The sequence below is a fragment of the Mastomys coucha genome, unplaced genomic scaffold, assembly GCF_008632895.1.
Source record: "Mastomys coucha isolate ucsf_1 unplaced genomic scaffold, UCSF_Mcou_1 pScaffold21, whole genome shotgun sequence".
Taxonomy (NCBI): Eukaryota; Metazoa; Chordata; class Mammalia; order Rodentia; family Muridae; genus Mastomys; species Mastomys coucha.
In genome coordinates, this window is record NW_022196904.1 from 82070977 (window position 1) to 82080026 (window position 9050).

Below are 9050 nucleotides of genomic sequence, written 5' to 3' on the forward strand. Positions count from 1 at the left end.
AATTTCTGAATAATTGAAGGGAGGCTGCATCTTCAAAAAGCTTCAATTCCTTATTCATTGGCTAGTGATTCACAGGCCCCTTTAATTGTAAGCAGTCATAAAATGAATGGTGACATCAGCTGTTACTACACTTTAGAAAGCATGGGGATGAACTGGTTGTTGCTACTGGCAACATTGTTGGCATCTCCTGTTGGAAGTTAAGATAATCAACTTGATGGAACAGTCCTTTCATTTTCACTTATTTTGATGAGGCATTTGCTTAAGTATCTTTTTAAATTGAGCAATGGAATAATTTTCCTCATTCCTTTTGAACCTTCCCTTTGGATCACATTTACAAGTTTTATTGAGAATTTATGATGCAGCAAGAACTATGCAACACACACATGCATCTAAAATTCAAAGCTACCACATGAAGTACGCACTTATAGGAATGGTCACAGGGTTGGTGGTATGGATCAGACAGTTGTATAAACATGAAGATCAAAAAATTGGTCAAGGTGAAGTGTACCTGTTAATACCCATTATGGGAAAATAGAGACAAGTAGATTACTAGGGTGTGGTGCTCACCCAGTGTAGATATTTGGTGAGCTGAAGGTTCAGTGAGAGATGGGAAACTAGATAAGAAGGGCACTTGATGTTAACCTTTGTCATCCACATACATGAACATGTGCGTGTACATGTACACGCATACACACACACACACACACACACAGAGAGAGAGAGAGAGAGAGAGAGAGAGAGAGAGAGAGAGAGAGAGAGAGAGAGAGAAAGAGAGAGAAAGAGTGAGAGAGAGAAAGAGAGAGAGAGGTGGGATAAGTACATAATGCAAAATAAAACAAAAATGAATGCAAGAGAAATTGCAATATAAAACACTACCCAGTTCATAAGTGGAATAACTGTGATTTGAATACAGAATTTACTCACTCCTAGGTTTCCCCCTCCCTCTCAGTTTTAAAAGTCATTTTATTTTGAGGGTTGTGAAATGAGGCTTATCCCTTTTAACATGCACAGAGACTAGGATATCAGGGTGAAGACTTCATGTAGGCACCACAACTTCCCCATGTTTAATGAGTAGTGTGGGTATTGTCCTTGGCAATTGGGATATCACCCTTTGTCTTAACATCAGCCCAAGTTGTTTGGGTTTTTCCATAGAGCCTATTGGCCAACAACTCAACTGAATGCAACCTAGTAAGGACATTGGTAGACTCACCTGGCAACAATGATGGCGTTTTGAGACACCATAGCCCTATTGCTGGGAGTTCTCATTAGGATGACCTGAAGAGATTCCAGGAAATTTTCACTGCACTGGGTTTCTGAACAGCTCCCTAAAGGTCCTGTAATTCTAGCCACATCTCCCTGGACTCACTCTCATTGACCTTCACCAGCCCACCTGATCCCTCCCATTCCCCCACTACACCCACAGAATCTATTGTATTTCTCCTTCAGGAAAATCCATGCATCTCCGCAGACTTCTCCTTACTCAACCTTCTGGGTCTGTGGATTTTAGTCTGATTATCATTGATTTAATAGCTAATACCTGGTTATTAGTGAATACATACCATATTTATCTTTTGGGGTTGGTTTACCTAACACAGGATGTTTTTTTTTTTTTGCTCTAGTTGTATCAATTTGCCTATAATTTTCATGATGTCATTTTTGTTTTAACTGATGAATATTACAGCATCATGTAAATGTGCCACATTTTCTTTTTCCAATCTTTAGTTGAGGGACATCTAGGGTGTTTCTAGTTTCTGGCTATTATGAATAAAGGTGCAATGAACATAGCTGAGCAAGAGTTCTTGTGATAAGATGGAAGTCTCCTTTGGGTATATGTCCAAGAATGCTCTTGAAAAAAATTGATTACTATTTGTTTTTGAGGTACTACTATATTGATTTTCATAGTGGTTGTACAAGTTTGCATTCCCATCAGCAATGGAGAAGTGTTCTTCTTACTACACATCCTCATCAGCGTGAGCTGTTATTTGTGTTATTGGTCTTAGCCATTCTGAAAGGTTTAAGATAGAATCTCTGAGTTTATTTTGGTTTGTGTTTCCCTGATGACCAAGGATGTTGAACATTTCTTTAAGTGCTTCGCAGTCATTTGAGATTTCTCTTCTGGGAATTCTGTGTTTAGATCTATACTCCCTTTTCACTGGATTATTTGGTTTTTAATATTTAGCTTCTTGAGTTCTTTATGAATTTTGTATATTAGGGCTCTATCAGATGTGAAGTTGGTGAAAATCTTTTTCCATTCTGTAGGCTGCTGTTTTGTCTTAATGACAGTGTCCTTTGTCTTCCAGAAAGTTTTTAGTTTCATGAGATCTCATTTATTTTATTTTTTAACTTTTTATTGTTTTTTGGGGGGAGGGTAATTTCATATCATGCACACAAACCCACTCATGTCCTACCCTATCCTGCCCTTCACCCTTGCAATCTCCCCTCAACAGAGAAAAAAATCCTGTTGTGGAAGCTGTAATGTGCCATGGTGTGTCTCATACTATACACTTGTTCATACTTCTTTGTTGTAAATGTTCATTGTGATGTGGCATAAGGGCCCTGGCTTCTGCTACACTATTCATACTGAAACTTCACTGGGACTCCTCCTGGATATACTGTTGTTTCTTTGTGTCATGGAGGTCCTGTAGTTTTGGATCATGTATTCCAGCATTTCATCAATGGGCTAGGTGTTGGGGTGGGCCCACTGAAGCCCTGGATCTGGCTTGAAAGATGTCTGAGCTAGTTACCCTGCTGGCTTTCCTACTCTTATTCTCTTGTGGGCTGGCTCACCAGCAATCCCCTCCCCACCCTGCGACCAGGGCTAGCTGTACCAGGGCAAGGTACAGATCCTGTTCCTTGACTGTTGCAGCTGTTGAGGGACATGGTCAGTTCTCTTACTCTCATGGCCATCTCTCCTGCCTGCTATAGATAGTGAGGGATGAGGGAAGGGAGGAGGGCAGCTCTTCCTCATCTGGGTCATGGCCTAACTGACCAGAGGCAGGGCCAGCCAACTCTCCTGTGCCCATGCCCTCAGGGCTGGCTCACCTACAATCTCCACATCCAGGACCAACTCTATTGTGTTGCCCAGGTAAGGTATAGAGTTGCTTTCTCTAGCAAGAGAGGGGTTAGGAACAGCTCTTCTGTTCTTACAGTCCCAGGGCCAGCTCTCCTGCCTGCAAGAGGTGAGGAAGGAGAAGCTATTTCTCTCTCCCCCACATCACCTCACAGCAGATAAGTTTCAGGGACAGCTTTCCCATGCTCACACTCTCTGGGCTGGCTAGTCTATGTCCCCACCACCAAGATCAGCTCTATTGTGCTGAGGTACAGGGCCTGGACTCCCAAGTGATGCAGTAGGTGAATGTCAGGGACAGCTATCTTGCTCTCATGACCCAAGTGTCAGGTTTCCCACCTGCCACAGGTGACATGTGAGGAGGTACGAGGTGGGAGGAGAATATCTCTCCCTTCTCCACAACACCTCAGGGAGGCAAGTAGTGCCAGCGTTCCCGCACTTGTATCCTTGGGCCAACTCCAGTAATGTTTGGGGGCTACTCTTCTGAGTACAGCGGCTGGCAAAGGGTAGGGTCAGCTCTTCTGCTCAAGAGTAGCTCTCCTAGGATGTCTAGGTAAAGGTTGGGGCCAGTTCTGTATGGCCCTCAGACATTAATATGTCCCTGGGTGGGAGCCCAGACCAGAGATGCCCACCTAGCATTTTGTGGTAACAGACCCCTGGTGCTCCAGGGCCATGACCCAGACATGGCCCCCAGTGGCAGTACAGGCAAAGTACATGGTCCCAGTTGGCATCATCAGCTAGCCACATCAGGCTGATCCTCACTACCCCAGAGTCTCCAGTTCTGCCTCTCTCTTCCTTGAGCTTACATCCTTCTGTTTCTCCTCTTTCACTTCTCCATCATGTACTTACTCCTTTCAGTGGATGCTGGGTTCTCTGAGTGTCTGAGGTCATCTCAGAAGTGGTCTGAGGAGGGCTATGATCCCCACTCATGCATTACAGCCCCAGGCAGAGGTCATCCTGGGCATGGTCTTCTTCCCCCGCATCCCCCTGCCCCCGGCCTACATGGCTCCTGAATGGTGGTAATCTCAGGTAAGTTCCCAGTTTATGGTCCATGATACCTGTCAGGTTGTCATCTTGGGCTTGCTCCTTGCCCAGCCTGTCCAAGTGGTCCCATGCCAGGATTATCTATCTCAGGCTCCCTCCTTCTGCCCGTGTTCTGTGGTCCCAGGCAGGGTTCTTCTTGTCTCAGGCTTGTTCTCTGTCCTACGAGCTTGTCTGGCTCTGTAGGGTACTAGACTGGTGGTCTTCTCAGGCTCACTTTTTTCCCAGAGAATTTTAAGGTACTCATAATTCAGATGTTCATAAGTCAGAACACTGAGCATAGATATTGCCTTTCTCCTCTCTGCCATCTACTAATACATATATGTCACAGCAGCCACACCAGCAACATTTCTAGGGACAGGAGAGATTCCACTTATTAATTGTTGATCTTAGTGTCTGTTCTATTGATGTTCTGTTCAGAAAGTTTTCTCCTGTGCCAATGTGTTAAGTCCTGTTTCCACTTTCTCTTCTGTCATGTTCAGTGTGTCTGTTTTTTGTGGTCTTTAATTCACTTGAACTTAAGTTTTGTGCATGGTTATAAATATGGATCTATTTGCATTCTTCTACATACAGACATCCAGTTTAACCAGCATGATTTGTTGAAGATGCTGCCTTTTTTCCAGTTATGCATTTTGGGTTTCTTCTATCAAAAATCAGGTATCCATAGGTATGTAAATTTGTCTGGGTCTTCAATCCAATTTCATTCATCAATGTGTCTGCTTTTATGCGAATAGCATCAAGTTTTTATTACAGTAGTACAACTTGAAATCAGAGATGGTGATAATTCTGAAGGTTCATTTATCATTCAGGATTGTTTTAGCTATCCTAGGTTTTTCTGTTTTGCCTGTTTTTCTGTATGAAATTAAGAATTGTCCTTTCAAGATGTGTATTTAATTGTGCTGGATTTTTGATGAGGATTGTGTTGAATCTATTGATTGATTTGGTAAGATGGCCATGTTTACTATGTTAATTCTACCAATCTGTGAGCATGGGAGACCTTTCCATTTCTTATATATTCTTCCATTTTTTTTTCTTCAAAGACTTGATGTTTTTGTCAAGCAAGTGTTTACTTGCTTGGTTAAAAAAACCCCACAAGATATTTTATATTCTTTGTGACTATTGGGAAGGATGTCCCCTCTTCCTGATTTCTTCCTTAGTTAATTTGTCATTTGTATATAGGAAAACAACTGATATTTTTGAGTTAATATTGTATCCAGCCACTTTGCTGAATGTGTTTGTCAGTTGTAGGGGTTCCCTAGTAGAATTTTTAGGGTTACTTATGTTTATTATACCATCTGCAAATAACAATACTGTGACTTCTTCCATTACGATTTGTAATCCTTTGATGTCTTTCAGTTGTCTTATTACTCCAGTTAAACCTTCAAGTACAATACAGAATAGATAAAGAGAGAGTAGACCAGGTCTTCTGTCTGGTGGCACAGTCCACTCACCCCATGGAACAAGACATCCTTGTCTTGTTCCTGATTTTAGTGGAATTGTTTTGAATTTCTTTTTTTTTAAGTTGATTTTGTGTATGTAAATTGTCTTTATTATGTATGCCTGATCTCTCCAGGACTTTTATTATGATGGGTGCTGGAATTATGTCAACGGCTTTATTTTTGGCATCTAATGAGATGATCATGTATTTTCTTTTTCATGTATATTATGGATCCCAGTGACAGATTTTCATATGTTGAACCATCCCTGCATCTCTGGGATGAAGACTACGTTACCATGGTGGATGCTCTTTTTGATGTCTTCTTGGATTTTGTCTGAAAATATTTCATTGAATATTTTTACTTCAATTTTCATGAGGGAAATTGGTTATAATTCTCTTTGTTGAACATTTGGCTTGGGTATCAGGGTAACTGTGGCCTCATAAAATGAACCTGACACTGTTCCTTCTACTTCTATTTTGTGAAATAATTTTAGGAATATTTTCTTTTAGTCCTCTTTGAAAGTCTTGTAGAATTCTTGGGTAAAATTTTTAATCTGGTCTTGAGCTTTTTTGGGGAGAATTTTAATTACTGCTTCTATTTCACTAGTGGTTATATGTATATTTAAAATTTGTTTATTTGATTTTGGCTTAATTTGGTAAGTAGTATCTCTCAAGAATGTTATCCACTTCTTTTAGATTTTCCAGTGTGGTAGAGTACAGGTTTTTAAAGTTTGTCTTTATGATTCTCTGTATTTCCTCAATGTCTGTTGCTATCTCCAATCCCATTTTGGTGAACCAGTAAGTTTTTATTGAGTAACTAACAGGAGCATGGGTGAAGAGTTACTTACAGGATCAGGGACAATTCAAATACAGCTGACTCATTAAAAATCTCCACACAACATGGGTAATAGCTTAGTTAAGGTTTGCATTGCAGTAACAAAACCCAATGACCAAGCACATGTCATCATTGAAGGAAGACAGGACAGGAACTCAAATAAGGTAGGAACCTGGGGGCAGGAGCTGTTACAGAGACCATGGCAGGGTGCTGCTTACTGACTTACTCCTCAGGACTTATCCAGATTAGTCTGCTTACTTTTTCTTTTTCATTTTATGGTCTGCTTTCTTATAGAACTCAAGACGATTAGTTCAGGGATAGCACTATTCACAATGTGCTAGCCAATTCCCCATCAATTACTTGTTAAGAAAATGGCAGGCACACAGGAACTCTGCCAGCCCAGTGACTCCGGTTCATTCCAGTCTGTCTGAGTTGGTGTCCTGAGCAGACCTTGGGCGCAAGCTCCAAAGCCAGTCCCACAACACACAGAGAAAGCCCCACTCCCAGGTGATCTAACAAGCCCAGGGTCACAGGATCCCAGCATCACAGGATCACAGAGACAGCTTGACTCTGAGGAGTTCTGACACAACCACGATCACAGGAAGGACAGGCTCCAGTCAGATTTAGAAAGAGCAGGTAGCACTAGAGATAACCAGATGGTGGAAGGCAAGTGTAAGAAAATAAACAACACAAACCAAGGTCACTTGGCATCATCAGAACCCAATTCTCCCACCATAGCAAGTCCTGGACATACCATTACACCAGAAAAGCAAGATTCAGATCTAAAATCACTTATCATGATGATGATACAAAACCTTAAGAAAGACATAAATAGCACCCTCAAAGAATTACAAGAGAACACAGGTAAACAGCTAGAAGCCCTTCAAGAGGAAACACAAAAATCCCTTAAAGAACTACAGGAAAACACAAACAGGTGAAGGAAATGAACAAAACCATCCAGAATCTAAAAATGGAAATAGAAACAATAAAGAAAACAGAAAGAGAGACAAACCTGGTCATACAAAACCTAGGAAAGAAATCAGGAGTCATAGATGCAAACATCAACAACAGAATACAAGAGATAGAAGAGAAAATCTCAGAAGCAGAAGACACTATAGAAAACATTGGCACAACAGTCAAAGAAAATGCAAAAAGCAAAAAGCTCCTAACCCAAAACATCCAGGAAACCCAGGATAGAATGAGAAGACCAAACCTAAGGATAATAGGTATAGAAGAGAGTGAACATTCCCAATATAATGGGCCAGCAAATATCTTCAACAAAATTATAGAAGAAAACTTCCCTAACCTAAAGAAAGAGATGCCCATGAACATACAAGAAGTCTACAGAACTCCAAATAGACTGGACCAGAAAAGAAATTCTTCCTGACACATAATAATAAAAACACCAAATGCACTGTACTGACTGGTTTTGTGTGTCAACTTGACACAGGCTGGAGTTATCACAGAGAAGGGAGCTTCAGTTGGGGAAGTGCCTCCAAGAGATCCAACTGTGGAGCATTTTCTCAATTAGTGATCAAGGGGGGTAGGGCCCCTTATGGGTGGTACCATCCCTGGGCTAGAAGTCTTGAGTTCTATAAGAGAGCAGGCTGAGCAAGCCAGGAGAAGCAAGCCAGTAAGGAATATCTCTCCATGGCTTCTGCGTCAGCTCCTGCTTCCTGACCTGCTTGAGTTCCAGTCCTGACTACCTCTGGTGATCAACAGCAAGATGGAAGTAAGCTGAATAAACCTTTTCCTCTCCAATTTGCTTCTTGGTCATTATGTTTGTGCAGGAATAGAAACCCTGACTAAAACATGCACTAAACAAAGAAAGAATTTTAAAAGCAGTAAGGGAAAAAGGTCAAGTAACATATAAAGGCAGGCCTATCAGAATTATACCAGACTTCTCACCAGAGACTATGAAAGCTAGAAAATCCTGGGCAGATGTCACACAGACCCTAAAAGAACACAAATACCAGCTCTGACTACTATATCTAGCAAAACCTTCGATTACCATAGATGGAGAAAACAAGATATTCCATGACAAAACAAAATTTACACAATATCTTTCCACAAATCCAGCCCTACAAAGGACAATAGATGGAAAGCATCAACATAAGGAGCAAAACTACACCCTAGAAGAAGCAAGAAGGTAGTCTTTCAGCAAATCCTCACAAACCTAATTCCACCTCTTACAATGAAAACAACAGGAAGTGACAATTACTTTTTATTGATATACTAATATGAAAATTAATATGACCAACATATCCTAATCCATTGAAATCCAATAATATGAGGAATTGGAAATTTGTTGATGGTCATCCAATGATCTCTCTAATTTGGTAATTGTAGAAATAGGTCGAGGCCAGAGATCCGGGCGGGATTCGCCATTTTCTCTCGGGTGAGTTTCTGAGACGTGAGCAGCCAGCCGGGAGCCACAGGCCCCACGACTCCCAGGGGAGCCGCAGGGCAGCAGGGACACGATCCTCTCAGCTTCCTAGTGACAGAGGGGGTTCAGCGTCCTCCTCTGCCCCTTCCCTGCAAGTGGATCGCCTACCTCCAGAGAGCTCATTAAGCCAGAGACCCAGGCAGGATCCGCTGTTGTCTCTCGGGTGAGGTTCTGAGACTGGAGCAGCCAGCCGGGAGCCACAGGCCCCACGACTCCCAGGGGA

The 9050-nt window shown here is 41.8% G+C and overlaps 1 non-coding gene across 1 annotated transcript; it reads right to left on the reverse strand.

Moving 5' to 3' along the window:
- Window positions 1–4339: 4339 nt before the first annotated feature.
- LOC116104362 lies at window positions 4340–4470 on the reverse strand. Its single transcript, XR_004123865.1, has one exon. It is a non-coding gene; the product is annotated as a small nucleolar RNA SNORA17 (small nucleolar RNA).
- Window positions 4471–9050: the final 4580 nt, after the last annotated feature.